This window comes from Salmo trutta, chromosome 36, assembly GCF_901001165.1.
Source record: "Salmo trutta chromosome 36, fSalTru1.1, whole genome shotgun sequence".
NCBI classification, from domain to species: domain Eukaryota; kingdom Metazoa; phylum Chordata; class Actinopteri; order Salmoniformes; family Salmonidae; genus Salmo; species Salmo trutta.
Window position 1 is genome coordinate 3,903,408 of NC_042992.1, and position 15,014 is coordinate 3,918,421.

General features: G+C 41.8%; 1 long non-coding RNA gene across 1 annotated transcript; it reads left to right on the forward strand.

Annotated features, from left to right (window-relative positions):
* The first annotated feature begins 3,669 nt into the window (after positions 1-3,669).
* LOC115176148 (uncharacterized) lies at positions 3,670-4,949 on the forward strand. Its single transcript, XR_003872165.1, has 2 exons — positions 3,670-4,104; positions 4,490-4,949. It is a non-coding gene; the product is annotated as an uncharacterized LOC115176148 (long non-coding RNA).
* Positions 4,950-15,014: the final 10,065 nt, after the last annotated feature.

The window sequence follows — 15,014 nt, forward strand, 5'->3', positions numbered from 1 at the left end:
AGAAAAACATTAGCGCCTTTGGTAAGTGGTCTATCAGAGGACAATGAGACTGAGGCGTGTGCACGAGGCGACCCCATGTTTTTATTTTCTCTGTCTTTGAACTAAAACAACGACTCCCGGTCGGAATATTATCGTTTTTTTACGAGAAAAATTGCATAAAAATGTATTTTAAACAGCGGTTGACATGCTTCGAAGTACGGTAATGGAATATTTATAAATGTTTTGTCACGAAACGCGTCGGGCGCATCACCCTTATTTACCCTTCGGATAGTGTCTTGAACGCACAAACAAAACAGAGGATATTTGAAAATAACTATGGATTATTTTGAACCAAATCAACATTTGTTATTGAAGTAGAAGTCCTGGGAGTGCATTCTGACGAAGAACAGGAAAGGTAATCAAACTTTTCTAATAGTAAATCGGAGTTTGGTGAAGGCTAAACTTGGTGGGTGTCTAAATAGCTAGCCCGTGATGGCTGGGCTATCTACTCAGAATATTGCAAAATGTGCTTTCACCGAAAAGCTATTTTAAAATCGGACATAGCGAGTGCATAAAGGAGTTCTGTATCTATAATTCTTTAAATAATTGTTATGTTTTTTGTGAACGTTTATCGTGAGTAAATTAGTAAATTCACCGGAAGTTTGCGGTGGATATGCTAGTTCTGAACGTCACATGCTAATGTAAAAAGCAGTTTTTTTTATATAAATATGAACTTGATTGAACAAAACATGCATGTATTGTATAACATAATGTCCTAGGATTGTCATCTGATGAAGATCATCAAAGGTTAGTGCTGCATTTAGCTGTGTTTTGGGTTTATGTGACATTATATGCTAGCTTGAAAAATGGCTGTCTGATTATTTCTGGCTGGGTACTCTGCTGACATAATCTAATGTTTTACTTTCGTTGTAAAGCCTTTTTGAAATCGGACAGTGTGGTTAGATTAACGAGAGTCTTGTCTTTAAAATGGTGTAAAATAGTCATATGTTTGAGAAATTGAAGTAATAGCATTTCTAAGGTATTTGAATATCGCGCCACGGGATTACACTGGCTGTTGAGTAGGTGGGACGCAAGCGTCCCACTGGCCCAGAGAGGCTAACTTACAGTTTAGCCAAATACATTAAAACTCAGGTTTTCACAATTCCTGACATTTAATCCTAGAACATTTTCCCTGTCTTCGGTCAGTTAGGATCACCACTTTATTTTAAGACCAGGCACGACTCCAACACCATCATTCAATTTGCCGAAGTCACAACAGTGGTAGTGTCTCGTCGTTGTCTGTGATCAGGTTGTGTATGATGTTGATACAGGACTACAGCACACTGTCACTGTTGTGACTTCAGCAAATTTTAATGATGGTGTTGGAGTCGTGCCTGGTCGTGCAGTCATGAGTGAACAGGGAGTACAGTAAGGGACTGAGCACGCACCCCTGAGAGGCCCCTGTGTTAAGGTTCAGCAATGGGGATATGTTGTTACCTACCCTTACCACCTGGGGGGCGGCCCGTCATGGACTTCCCTTTGTAGTCTGTAATGGTTTGCAAGCCCTGCCACATCTGACGAGCATCAGAGCCGGTGTAGTACGATTCGATCTTAGTCCTGTATCAACATCAAGCTCAGCACAAGGAACTAGAGCCACATTTGCAAAATCTTTCCATGTTTTCATGATAAGAAAAGTACATATACTGGAGTTTGGAATAAACATGGTTCACTGTCTTGTCTTGTTTCATAGTTGATGTGTTTATAAGTAGGCCACAACTTTTACTGGATTATGAAGGCTTGCAAAGCTTTAAGTCTGAATTGAAGAAAAGTAGAGGTATTAGTAAGGAGGGGATGGTGAGGGTGATTGACTGGTGTCTGTTGGGTATTGTGTGTGAAGGTTAGTATGTGGATATAGTACTTTGTCTGAGTGTGTATTGATGGGGACAAAGTAGTAAAATGTTGTTTCATCACTGACTACTATGTGACCTAGAGACTGCTGCCGTTGATGCTGGTGAGTTGTACGGATCCTGTAGACCTATTGGATGAAAACTTTCAGTCGGGAACAAGTTTTGACTCGGAAGAGGAAAATAGTGTACCGGACTAGCAAGAGACAAAATGTCTAGTCTATGAGTCCAAGGTCATGGAGCTCATGAAGATCTGCTAGACATGTCGACAGCCAATCATCTCTACAGACATTTCATATGTTGGGATCATGTTTTCTCCGATCACAGCCATTAAACTCTGTAACTGTTTTAAGCTTTCTGCCAATATCAGATATTTCTATGTCCTGGGAAATGTTCTTGTTACTTACAACCTAATGCTAAATGTATTAGCCTACGTTAGCTCAACCGTCTAGTGGAAGGGACACTGATCCCAAAGAAGTTAATGTCACCATTGGCCTCATGGTGAAATCCCTGAGCAGTTTCCTTCCTCTCCATCAACTGAGTTAGGAAGGACGCCTGAATCTTTGCAGTGACTGGGTGTATTGATACACCATCCAAAGTGTAATTAATAACTTCACCATGCTCAAAGGGATATTCAATATCTGTTTGTTTTATCCATCTACCAATAGGTACCCTTCTTTGCCAGAGACAATGGAAAACCTCCCTGGTCTTTGTGGTTGAATCTGTGTTTAGCATTCTGCCACAGAGATGAGGTAGTTATTCAAAAATCATGTTCAACACTATCATTTCACACAGAGAGACTCCATGCCACTTATTATGTGACGTTAAGAAAAGTTCTACTCCTGAACTTATTTAGGTTTGCCGTAACAAAGGGGATGAATCATTATTGACTCAAGACATGTCAACTTTTCATGTTTAATTCATTTGTAAAAATTACATTATGGGGTTTTGTGTTTATGCCAGTGACCCAAAATATCAATTTAGTCAATTTTAAATTCAGGCACATCAAAATGTGAGTAAAACAAGGGGGGTTAATACTTTCTGAAGGCACTGTATGTCACGTCCTGACCATAGAAAGATGTCATTTTCTATGGTAGAGTAGGTCAGGGCGTGACAGGGTTTTTTTCTATGTTTTCTATTTCTATGTTGGCAGGGTATTGTTTTGTATTTCTATGTTGGGGTTTGGTTTGGGATGATCTCCAATTAGAGGCAGCTGGTCCTCGTTGTCTCTAATTGGAGATCATACTTAAGTAGGGGTATTTTCCCCACCTGGGTTTGTGGGAGATTATCTTTGAGTCAGTTTCACCTTGGCGTCACGGTTTGTTATTCAGTTCATTTATGTATTGCATAGTTTCACAGTGTAAATAAAATATGGAACGACACACACGCTGCATTTTGGTCCGCACCTCCTTTCTATGACAACCGTAATACTTTCTGAAGGCACTGTAAAGCAATTTCCCAAGTTCAATATAATACTATTATCTACTTTATAGCGCCAACGAGAGTGAACTGATACAGGTACTATGAATACAGTTGACAGTATGATGGTCAATGAGATGAAGTGTTATAACACCTGTAATTCTATTCTATTTAACTTTTGCCCATTACAGGTCATGAAGGCACCCAGCTCTGATGTGATGGAGGTAATTGGCTTCAGAGCTGTGGGACAATATGGGTCTCTAAAGTGGATGAGGTCACAACCGATCGTTCTCCATCTAATGTATAGGCAAGATGGACATCCAACATAAGCTAGATGTGTGGCTTACAGTAAAAGGTGAGCACTGACAATACTTTTTTTTTTATATCAGAAATTGCACATACCGCTTTCGGTCATAGTATCATCAACAAGGGCGGCTCAATGTGTTGTAAACAAACGTTTGAATAGTCACTCGCATATCTTTTCAAACAGGTATCCAAAAGAAACTTCTGCTAAAGGGAACGAGGCCTTGTGTCCTTGGGTACGCTCCCTCGTGAACCACATGTTGTTTTTGCTGTGTAGCAAAGGTGTAATGGAAACCCTGAGGTAAATGAAACAGAGAGAACCGCTCTGACATGTTATTCTTGTTCACTGTAATGCGTTCATTCTCGCCGCCAAACTCGGATCCATATGCACTGGAGACACCTAGTAAATGCGGCAGCATTCTCCTGGGCATGAAGGAGCACCTTGCTATCCCGGAGCCTAATGAAAATGTGGGTGCAAACAAGCAAGGACAGCCAAAAGGTATTTATGAAAGCATTATCACCTCTTGAGAAAACAAAATCACCAATATGCAAGCCAAGTGCTCTTCAAACTTTTCATACCCTTGCAGACAGTTCTTTGGCATGGAGGAGAGGGGCTATTAGTATAATCGTCTAGCCTATTCTACTCTACTGTTGGCAGTGTTTGTCTGCTCAACATCACAACTGTAGGTGCTCATACACAACAATAAACGACTAGTCTTTCTACAATTCAAGCCCCCCCCCAGACTTTTCATATCTTTGCTAAAAGCCCATCTCAATACCCAATTATTGACTCTGTAATAAAACGTAAGTATACTGTACCCTTTATTGTTTACAGATGAATAATAGGTTACACATCTTCATGATCAGTCTTCATGTCTTTCCAGGACACCTGCAGTACAGACAAATGATCTGCGAGGTCAAATCGGTGGGGGTGAAGAAGTGTACGAGCCCAGAACCACTTAAGGGAGAGGCTTGTCCACCTGGCATTGGAGCGTAGAAAGGACAAGACAGTGATCTACTAGTAGCCAGAGTGACAGCTCCACCACATCCCTGCCAACATCACCACAGTGCCTTTGCTCAACACAAGACAAGGTTCACCAGCCGAAGAACATTCTGGAACCTGCCTGGAATATCCAACACAACATCCATATTCAGTCAAGCTGATGTAATATAGGTTACCCAGTTTGTTCACAACTGCATTTTTGTATAGATATTGCTAGTTGTTGTACATATGTATATAATGGAATTTGATGAAATGTTTTGTAAACCATTTTATACAAGTGTACTGACAAGCTGCATCAGAAACCATTAAAGACATCTGTAATGAATACTCAGGGAGAAAAAGGTGTAGATTCATGTGCAGAGCGCGGCAGATGTCTATTAAGCCTTCGCAGGAATCATGGTCGCAGGCAATGGTCATACACAGGTAGGCCGTCAAAAACAAACAATACCTCACAACCATACGAGCTGATGAGACCAGATGAGAAACGAACACATGTGAAATCAATTAACAAAAATGAAAGACAGGGCAGCGTTCCAGAACACAAAGAAACAGGGCTACGTTCCAGAACACAAAGAAACAGGGCTAAGTTCCAGAACACAAAGAAACAGGGCTACGTTCCAGAACACAAAGAAACAGGGCTATGTTCCAGAACACAAAGAAACAGGGCTACGTTCCAGAACACAAAGAAACAGGGCTATGTTCCAGAACACAAAGAAACAGGGCTACGTTCCAGAACACAAAGAAACAGGGCTACGTTCTAGAACACAAAGAAACAGGGCTACGTTCCAGAACACAAAGAAACAGGGCTACGTTCCAGAACACAAAGAAACAGGGCTACGTTCCAGAACACAAAGAAACAGGGCTACGTTCCAGAACACAAAGAAACAGGGCTACGTTCTAGAACACAAAGAAACAGGGCTACGTTCCAGAACACAAAGAAACAGGGCTACGTTCCAGAACACAAAGAAACAGGGCTACGTTCCAGAACACAAAGAAACAGGGCTACGTTCCAGAACACAAAGAAACAGGGCTACGTTCCAGAACACAAAGAAACAGGGCTACGTTCTAGAACACAAAGAAACAGGGCTACGTTCCAGAACACAAAGAAACAGGGCTACGTTCTAGAACACAAAAAAACAGGGCTACGTTCTAGAACACAAAGAAACAGGGCTACGTTCCAGAACACAAAGAAACAGGGCTATGTTCTAGAACACAAAGAAACAGGGCTATGTTCCAGAACACAAAGAAACAGGGCTACGTTCTAGAACACAAAGAAACAGGGCTACGTTCCAGAACACAAAGAAACAGGGCTACGTTCCAGAACACAAAGAAACAGGGCTACGTTCTAGAACACAAAGAAACAGGGCTACGTTCCAGAACACAAAGAAACAGGGCTACGTTCCAGAATACAAAGAAACAGGGCTACGTTCTAGAACACAAAGAAACAGGGCTACGTTCCAGAACACAAAGAAACAGGGCTACGTTCCAGAACACAAAGAAACAGGGCTACGTTCCAGAACACAAAGAAACAGGGCTACATTCCAGAACACAAAGAAACAGGGCTACGTTCCAGAACACAAAAAAACAGGGCTACATTCTAGAACACAAAGAAACAGGGCTACGTTCTAGAACACAAAGAAACAGGGCTACGTTCTAGAACACAAAGAAACAGGGCTACGTTCTAGAACACAAAGAAACAGGGCTACGTTCTAGAACACAAAGAAACAGGGCTACATTCCAGAACACAAAGAAACAGGGCTACGTTCCAGAACACAAAGAAAAAGAACACAAGGTTGACTAAGAAAAGAAAAGCAAAACCTTACAACTTCAACTTCTTGATCAATTCATTTTGATATTCATGAAATATATTTGGACATCTAGCTTACGAGTCTTACTGCTAAAACACATTTTATATAATTTCTACTTTCCATTGTTGGTAAGTAAAAATGTATTAATAAAACAGAAGCTTAGTCTGTCAATATAGCAAACAAGTCTACATGGCTTTTATTCAAGACAGTGTTTATTTTCTCTGGATCGCCAGGTGAGTTTACACAGGAACAATCTTGGTAATGTATTGCATATATACAGTTGAAGAAAAATATACTACTAACAACTATATTAAATACTGCAGTTCTGCAAAGGGAATACTGGCATGTGATGAGTTTGGGTGGTGCAGTGAGGTGTTCAGAGTCACTTTGACGCAATGGGAGATTGTTGTTATGGGACATTTCACATCTTTTAAGAGTCATCAACTTCTTTGTATCCAAGCGGTATTGTCTGTAAGAGAGTAACAAAATGCTATTCCACATGAATGGGCAATCGTTGTGTACTGTCTGTATTCCTACTGTATCAGCATGGTGTAGAATATGAGAAATCTCACAGAAACACGTTAGCTAGCTAGCTACAACACACAGGTATAGTTACTTCAAGATTAATATGAGTCATCAAGTCATTCCTTTACTCTCTGTCAACATTATCAAAATATTTATCCTAATGAGGCACTGATGCCTGCTAGTTAGCGTTAGCTGCTACATTTTGGGTATAGCAAACAAAGCTAGCTAGCTCAACTTCACTAGCGTGGCTTGTAGAGGTACTAGCAAGCCCCATTATGGCCAAATCGATCATGAAATTATACTTTTATTTATTTGTATTTATTTTATTTAAACTTTTTTTTTAACTAGGCAAGTCAGTTAAGAACAATTTCTTATTTACAATGATAGCCTACCCCCTCCCAAACCCTAATCCGTAAAACGCTGGGCCAATTGTGCGCCACCCTGTGGGACTCCTACGGCCGGTTGTGATACAGCCTGGAGTTCTATTGGGCAGTACATACTGTACTGAACAACACTGCCTCATGTCAAAAGAGAGCTTATATTGCTAGCTAGCTACCGACAGCAAAATAACTTACTCATTTACCGTTTGCCCCTCCTGGTCCAGCTGGTCTAGGCTGCCGTCGCCAGTTTATCTCGAAGGTTCTGAAGAACGTCTCCAGCTCCCCTCTATACATATGTGCAACGAAACTTTGATGGTCTGTCACACACACACACACACGCACGCACGCACGCACGCACGCACACACACACACACACACACACACACACACACACTCCGTGGAGTCTGCAGTGAACCTATCCAGTAAGAACTGTCCACGATCTAATTTGTTACAGTGCAGACGTTCCGTTTTGTTCTGTAAACGTTGCTGGACAGCACGTGTATAGGCACACCACCAGTCAGTCTGATCAGGAGTGGCGGCGGTGGCTGAAAATCTTTGTTCTCGCTATCTCAACTCGTCTTCAGTATATTCAGGCTCAATGAATAGGGATGTACACTGTGTCCATGTGTAAATGAACATCCCCCCCCCCAAAAAAAATATGTTTGTGGTCCAGCTCTTCTTGGCAAGACAATTCTTCAGAAGCAGCCATTATTTAGCCATCTCGGATAGACAGTGCACGGTAACATAGCTCCAATGAACCTGTAAACTAGAACCACCCTCCATTTTGAAAAAGCGGGTGGGAACACAATTGGACAAGGAAGTAGCGGTCCCGTCAGGCTGTAGTCTTTACAATGCCAGAGAAAATGAGTCAGCCTAGAATATCCTGCAATATCCTGACAGATAGGAACATAGTTGAGACAAGTCCAACGGCTTTAATGAACAAGGACAACTATATCTACTAGCTACTCGCGTAATTGTGCAATCAGCGAAACATAAAAGCCAAAATAATTGCTAGAAAACATTCATTTTTAGATCTGACAGCAGGCTCAATCAAGCAATGACATCATTCATTGAAAATGTACAAATATGGTCCATAATTATGTCTGAAATCCCTCTCAACACTCATAATTATGTACACAGAATGGAAAAAACACTTCAAACAGTGTCTAGTGGTGAAGTTTTCCTTTAATGAACCAATTATACAATCATATCATCAATGTTTTGGCTGATTTCATGAGGCTACAGATGACAAACTGTTTCCCTTCCATTAAGGGCATTTTATTGTACTGATCAACAATATTTGCATAAAGCAGTGGTCACCAACCTTTTCTGAGTCAAGATCTCTTTTTGAGTCAAAATGCTGAGATCTACCGCTCTGATTTGTTTTTAAAAAATTACTTAAAAAATGTATTAATTCTATTTAACTTTAACCAATTAAAAAAAGTTAAATAGCAATGATGTTGGTGCAGTAGGCATTATCACTGCATATTGGCTATGCTTGTATTGGCCTGCCGATGTCGTTGTTCTCAGACCATTTTGAAATGATGTTTTACAAAGAAAAATGGTATATGATCAAACTGTAAATAGATCATTTGGTGTATTACTTGTGAGGCACAGTTGAGTGAGCATAATCATTTGTAAAAAAATAAAATAAAAAAGTGGACTGATGGCCTGCATCGGATGGTCTGGAGAGGGAGCAGCGATGAGGCTGTTTCATTCCCGACTCATGAGACTGCCTCTTACTGTCCCTCCACTCTCCCTCCCTCCGCTGAGAAAAGGGGACACAGTTTTCCAGATGATGGCGAAACTCAAGTCGCACAGCATTATTTCTGCCTCATGAACCAATTAATGTTGTTACTCCTCTGAACAGGGAAAGTGAAAAATTCCTAAATATTAAAATAGACACAAGCTGCTAATAATAACAACGCAAACTTATCAAAACACTTTGCTATAGTCATTCATTGCAGCTGCAGTGCTGGTTGTAGCGTGAGTGGAAGTAGGGAGAACATGCATTTTATGGCTTATAAAAGTGTTGAGCAAAGTGTTGACAGTGCTGAATAACAACCTAAACATGAACTTACTCATAAAAACAGCTGTATTTTGTTGTCTCTCTTTAGCCATGGTTTTAAATGTTTTGATGTTTCTCAACATTATCAACATTGCTGTGAGTTCAAGGTTTATTTTTACAGTCTATGGCCCGAGGAACCTTTGCAAACATGGTGATCTGAGCTGTCTGATTGGCCAGTGGTAGGCCTATAGGTGCACTTTGTACTCAGGACCTGCTCTCTGGACCTGCCGAGTGGGCGGAGTTCTGCCGTATGGGCGGAGTTCTGCCGGGTGGGCGGAGTTCTGCCGGGTGGGCGGAGTTCATGTGAAATGGTTCAAAATGGGAAGACTTTGTCTTCCTGGCACTAGGGCTACTGAATCAAGTGCACCTACCACCAAAAGCAGAAAATGAAAAAAAAAAAAAAAAAAGGAACGAAAGGCTTTATTGTTGTTTTCTTTTCACAAATGTTAAGTGATCGACTGGGATTGCCTTGGAGATCGGCCAGTCGATCGCGAGCGACCAGTTGGTGACTGGGAGATAGGTGAGGCGGGGGAATTAATAAAGTTTTTGGTGACAATCAACTTTGAAATTCGCAATATTTTGCGTTATGGATTGGTCACAAAAAAAGTTCCTAGGTAGTGAATTGATTTTAGCTTCAGCAGTTAGCTAGCAAGGTAAGTTAGCCTCCAAAAACTGTAAGCATGCCAATTGCACGCTCCCTCAAAACTTGAGACATCTGTAGCATTGAGCAGTGTGACAAAACTGCACATTTTAGAGTGGCCTTTTATTGTCCCCAACACAAGGTGCACCTGTGTAATGATCATGCTGTTTAATCAGCTTCTTGATACGTCACACCTGTCAGGTGGATGGATTATCTTGACAAAGGAGAAATGCTCACTAACAGGAATGTAAACAAGTTTGTGCAAAAACATTTGAAAGAAAACATTTTTGGGTGGGATCTTTTTATTTCAGCTCATGAAACATGAGACGAACACTTTACATGTTGCCTGTTTATTTTTTTTTCAGTGTATATTCACAACGGAAAACACTATCAACACTGATCATAACCACCATTGTTATCATCATAATTACCCTAAAACACTAACACCCATTTGGATGCTAATTTGATAACATTTCTTATCAGGCTAAGCTATTCAGTGTATTTTCTGTATCTGTCCCGGGTTGTCGGGGAGAAACACAATCTGTCCTGGGTTGTGGGCGAGCGAGGGACTGTGTGGCTGGGGGATGGAGGAGAGAGAACAGGGGGAATGGATGAGAGAAAAGGGGTGGATTGCATGCGGTTGACCTTTCGCTCTAATGTCTCGGCTGAATCGTTCACGTCTCCACCCAGCCCCACACAAACACACATGCTAAATAATACTCTCATGTAACAGGCTCTTATAAATATGGATGATGTCTCTCGAGGTCAGAACACAATTTCAGATTTTTTGTATTTGTATTTCTGTTCTGTGCATGTCTGTAGCCCAGGCGATGTGTGGGCCATGGCTTTATTCTGTCTGTAAATTGTATTGATTTATTTTCATCATAACGATGGGTTGTGTCAGTGTTCTGGCCGTGTTGGTTGCTGTCACCGCGTTCCTTTTTTAAAAACATTGTATTCATTGAGTTTTTTTCGTTTTTTTTTACAATAATTCACATATAAAATGGAAACAGAAACACAATCACTGTATTCCTACCACTTGCAGCTAAACCCCATGTAGAGAGCAGCTTGCGGCTAACCCCCATGTAGAGAGCAGCTTGTAGCTAAACCCCATATAGAGAGCAGCTTGTAGCTAAACCCCATATAGAGAGCAGCGTGCAGCTAAACCCCATATAGAGAGCAGCTTGCAGCTAAACCGCATAGAGAGAGCAGCTTGCAGCTAAACCCCAATATAGAGAGCAGCTTGCAGCTAAACCGCATAGAGAGAGCAGCTTGCAGCTAAACCCCATATAGAGAGCAGCTTGTAGCTAAACCCCAGAGAGCAGCTTGCAGCTAAACCCCATATAGAGAGCAGCTTGCAGCTAAACCGCATAGAGAGAGCAGCTTGTAGCTGCTCAATTATAGTAAATCAATTATAATAAAGACACAAGTGGAATAAATCATGTTACCTTGAATAAATATAAATGAACAAGGTTTTCATCACTATTGACAGCTATTGCTTTGAACTGAACAAATTGGAAGGGCAAATTTTACATACAGTATTTTACGGATATGATAAATGAGCCTCATTGAAAACAAGGCTGGTCTACACACCATTTGAGAGATAGAGTTGTACTGTGTGTGTGTGGCAAATGTATTTCTTGCACTTGAAGCATGTGTACCGTGTCTTCTTGTCCTTCTTGGGTCCACAAACATCGCAACGCTTCTCCTTGTTGCTGTCGGCTGCAATCTAGAATTATGAAAAACATAATTCAGGAATTTGACTAACGTCTCACTCACACACACACACAGGCCAAGAAACACCAGAAATGGACATTAGACCGGTGGAAATCTGTCCTTTGGTCTGATGAGTCCAAATTTGAGATTTCTGGCTCCAACCGCAGTGAACAGATGATCTCTGCATGTGTGGTTCCCTCGTGAAGCATGGAGGAGGAGGTGTGATGGTGTGATGGTGCTTTGCTGGTGACACAGTCAGGGATTGATTTAGAATTCAAAGGCACACTTAGTAACCAGCATGGCTAGCACATCATTCTGCAGCGATACACCATCCCATCTGATTTGCGGTTTGTGGGACTATCATTTGTTTTTCAACAGGACAATGGCCCAACACACCTCCAGACTGTTTTAATCATCTATTATGATTTCAGTTTTTTCATGTTCCTGGCCACATATTCTCCCATCCCTATGCATTTTTTGACTTTCTTTGGCACGTAGGACACTAGGGACGTGTCGGCCGTGAACACAAACTTAGAGGAATTGATAGGCCTGTTCTGTGTATTCAACAGCTGAGGTGGGAGCTCTGGCTTGTTTTTTCCTACTGTTCATACCATCGTCAGCTTCCTCTTGAGGAGCTCCTGTCCCAGCTTGTGCAAAGTAAAAAAGTTATTGCATGTGATGTTGTGACCACGGAGTCCTTGTGTCACGTCCAGGACAAGCTGCGTCCCTTTGTTCTTCTCAACGCATATGATGAAGCAGCATCAAAAGACAGCCCAGATCTTGTTTCCATATTTTGCGGGTTTAGATGGTGTGTACTGCCTGAAGGGGCAGCGGCCCCTAAATGGCATCAAACAAAATCGAATACAACAAGTGTAGACCTTATCGTGAAATGCTTAAATATAAGCACTTAACCAACCAGTTGAAGAAGAGTTGAGAAAATATTGACCAAACAGACAAAAGTAAAAAAAATTGAATTAAAAAGTAACACAATAAGAATAACAATAACAACGCTATATACAGGGGCTACCGGTACCGAGTCAGTGTGCGGGGCTACAGGTTAGTTGAGGTGATTTGTACATGTAGGTAGGGGTGAAGTCACTATAAGATAATAAACAGCGAGTAGCAGCAGTGTACAAAAGGGAGGGGGGGTCAATGTAAATAGTACGGTGGCCATTTTATTAATTGTTCAACAGTCTCATGGCTTGGCGGTAGAAGCTGTTGAGGAGCCTTTTGGTTCTAGACTTGGTGCTCCGGTACCACTTGCCATGCGGTAGCAGTGAAAACAGTCCTTAACTTGTGTGACTGGAGTCACTGAAAATGTTATGGACTTTCCTCTGACACCGCCTATTATATAGGTCCTGGATGGCATGAAGCTTGGCCCTAGTGATGTACTGGGCCATACGCACTACCCTCTGTAGCTCCTTACGGTCAGATCCCGAGCAGTTGCCACACCGGGCAGGATGCTCTCGATGTAGAACTGTAGAACCTTTTGTGGATCTGGGGACCCATGCCAAATCTTTTTGTCTCCTGAGGGGGAAAAGGTTTTGTCGTGCCCTCTTCACGACTGTCTTGGTGTGTTTGGACCATGATAGTTTGTTGGTGATGTGGACACCAAGGAACTTGAAACTCTCGACCTGCTCCACTACACCCCCGTCAATGTTAATCGGGGCCTGTTCGGCTTGCCTTTTCCTGTAGTCCACAATCAGCTCCTTTGTCTTGCATAAGCTGCTCATCAACAGTCATGTTGGAACCAGGGTTGTAAAACAGGGGAAGGCGGTCCACCCACTTGTCCAAAACTGACCGGATTGCAGCTAGCTTGTCTCTCTGCTGATGAGCTGGTCTTGTGTCCCGGTTATCGAAGTGCATATTTACATTGTGCAGGTTCACGCAAGACATTGTGTAGTTCCACACACTACAAAGGGTAAAGAGTGCGAGAAAAGCGGGAGACAGGCAGACAGGCAGGGAGACAGTCAGGTTCATGGTGCTAAGTCGAAACAGCAGGCCCAGGGAGGAGGAAGACAGAGTGAAGGCACACAGCAAACATTTTTATTTTTTTTTGTACTTGTTTTCACCTACACACACACTTTCCTACACTTTTATTACCACCAGTGTACCTGGACACCACATATGTAATATTAATGTGTAGGGGGGTCCAGCGGACCAGAACACCACATATGTAATATTAATGTGTAGGGGGGTCCAGCGGACCAGAACACCACATATGTAATATTAATGTGTAGGGGGGTCCAGTGGACCAGAACACCACATATGTAATATTAATGTGTAGGGGGGTCCAGTGGACCAGAACACCACATATGTAATATTAATGTGTAGGGGGGTCCAGTGGACCAGAACACCACATATGTAATATTAATGTGTAGGGGGGTCCAGTGGACCAGAACACCACATATGTAATATTAATGTGTAGGGGGGTTCCAGTGGACCAGAACACCACATATGTTATATTAATGTGTAGGGGGGTGCAGTGGACCAGAACACCACATATGTAATATTAATGTGTAGGGGGGTCCAGTGGACCAGAACACCACATATGTAATATTAATGTATAGGGGGGTCCAGTGGACCAGAACACCACATATGTAATATTAATGTGTAGGGGGGTCCAGTGGACCAGAACACCACATATGTAATATTAATGTGTAGGGGGGTCCAGTGGACCAGAACACCACATATGTAATATTAATGTGTAGGGGGGGTCCAGTGGACCAGAACACCACATATGTAATATTAATGTGTAGGGGAGTCCAGCGGACCAGAACACCACATATGTAATATTAATGTGTAGGGGGGTCCAGTGGACCAGAACACCACATATGTAATATTAATGTGTAGGGGGGTCCAGTGGACCAGAACACCACATATGTAATATTAATGTGTAGGGGGGTACACAGTGTGGACTCATTGAAAATGTGTTATTTTACATGTTCTTCACAGAAAATGAGCCAAGGCCAATGAGCCAAGGCCACTGAGTCCCACAGACCTGACCACCACACAAGGATTAAAATGAGTGCTTATTTTCTTTGAAATGGGGTCTATTTGAATAGACTAAAATGAACAGCTTTTTATGTGTAAAGAAACATGGTTTGTTAGCTTTATCCTGGTGGCGCAGTGGACTAATTCCATGAATAGGGAACATAACATTATAGGTTTGAATCTCACTGGTCTCGTGTCACAATAAAAAAAGAAATGTGTTTGCATTCATTAAGAAAATGTATTTCCATGCATCTTTTCTGTGCTTGGACGGTCAG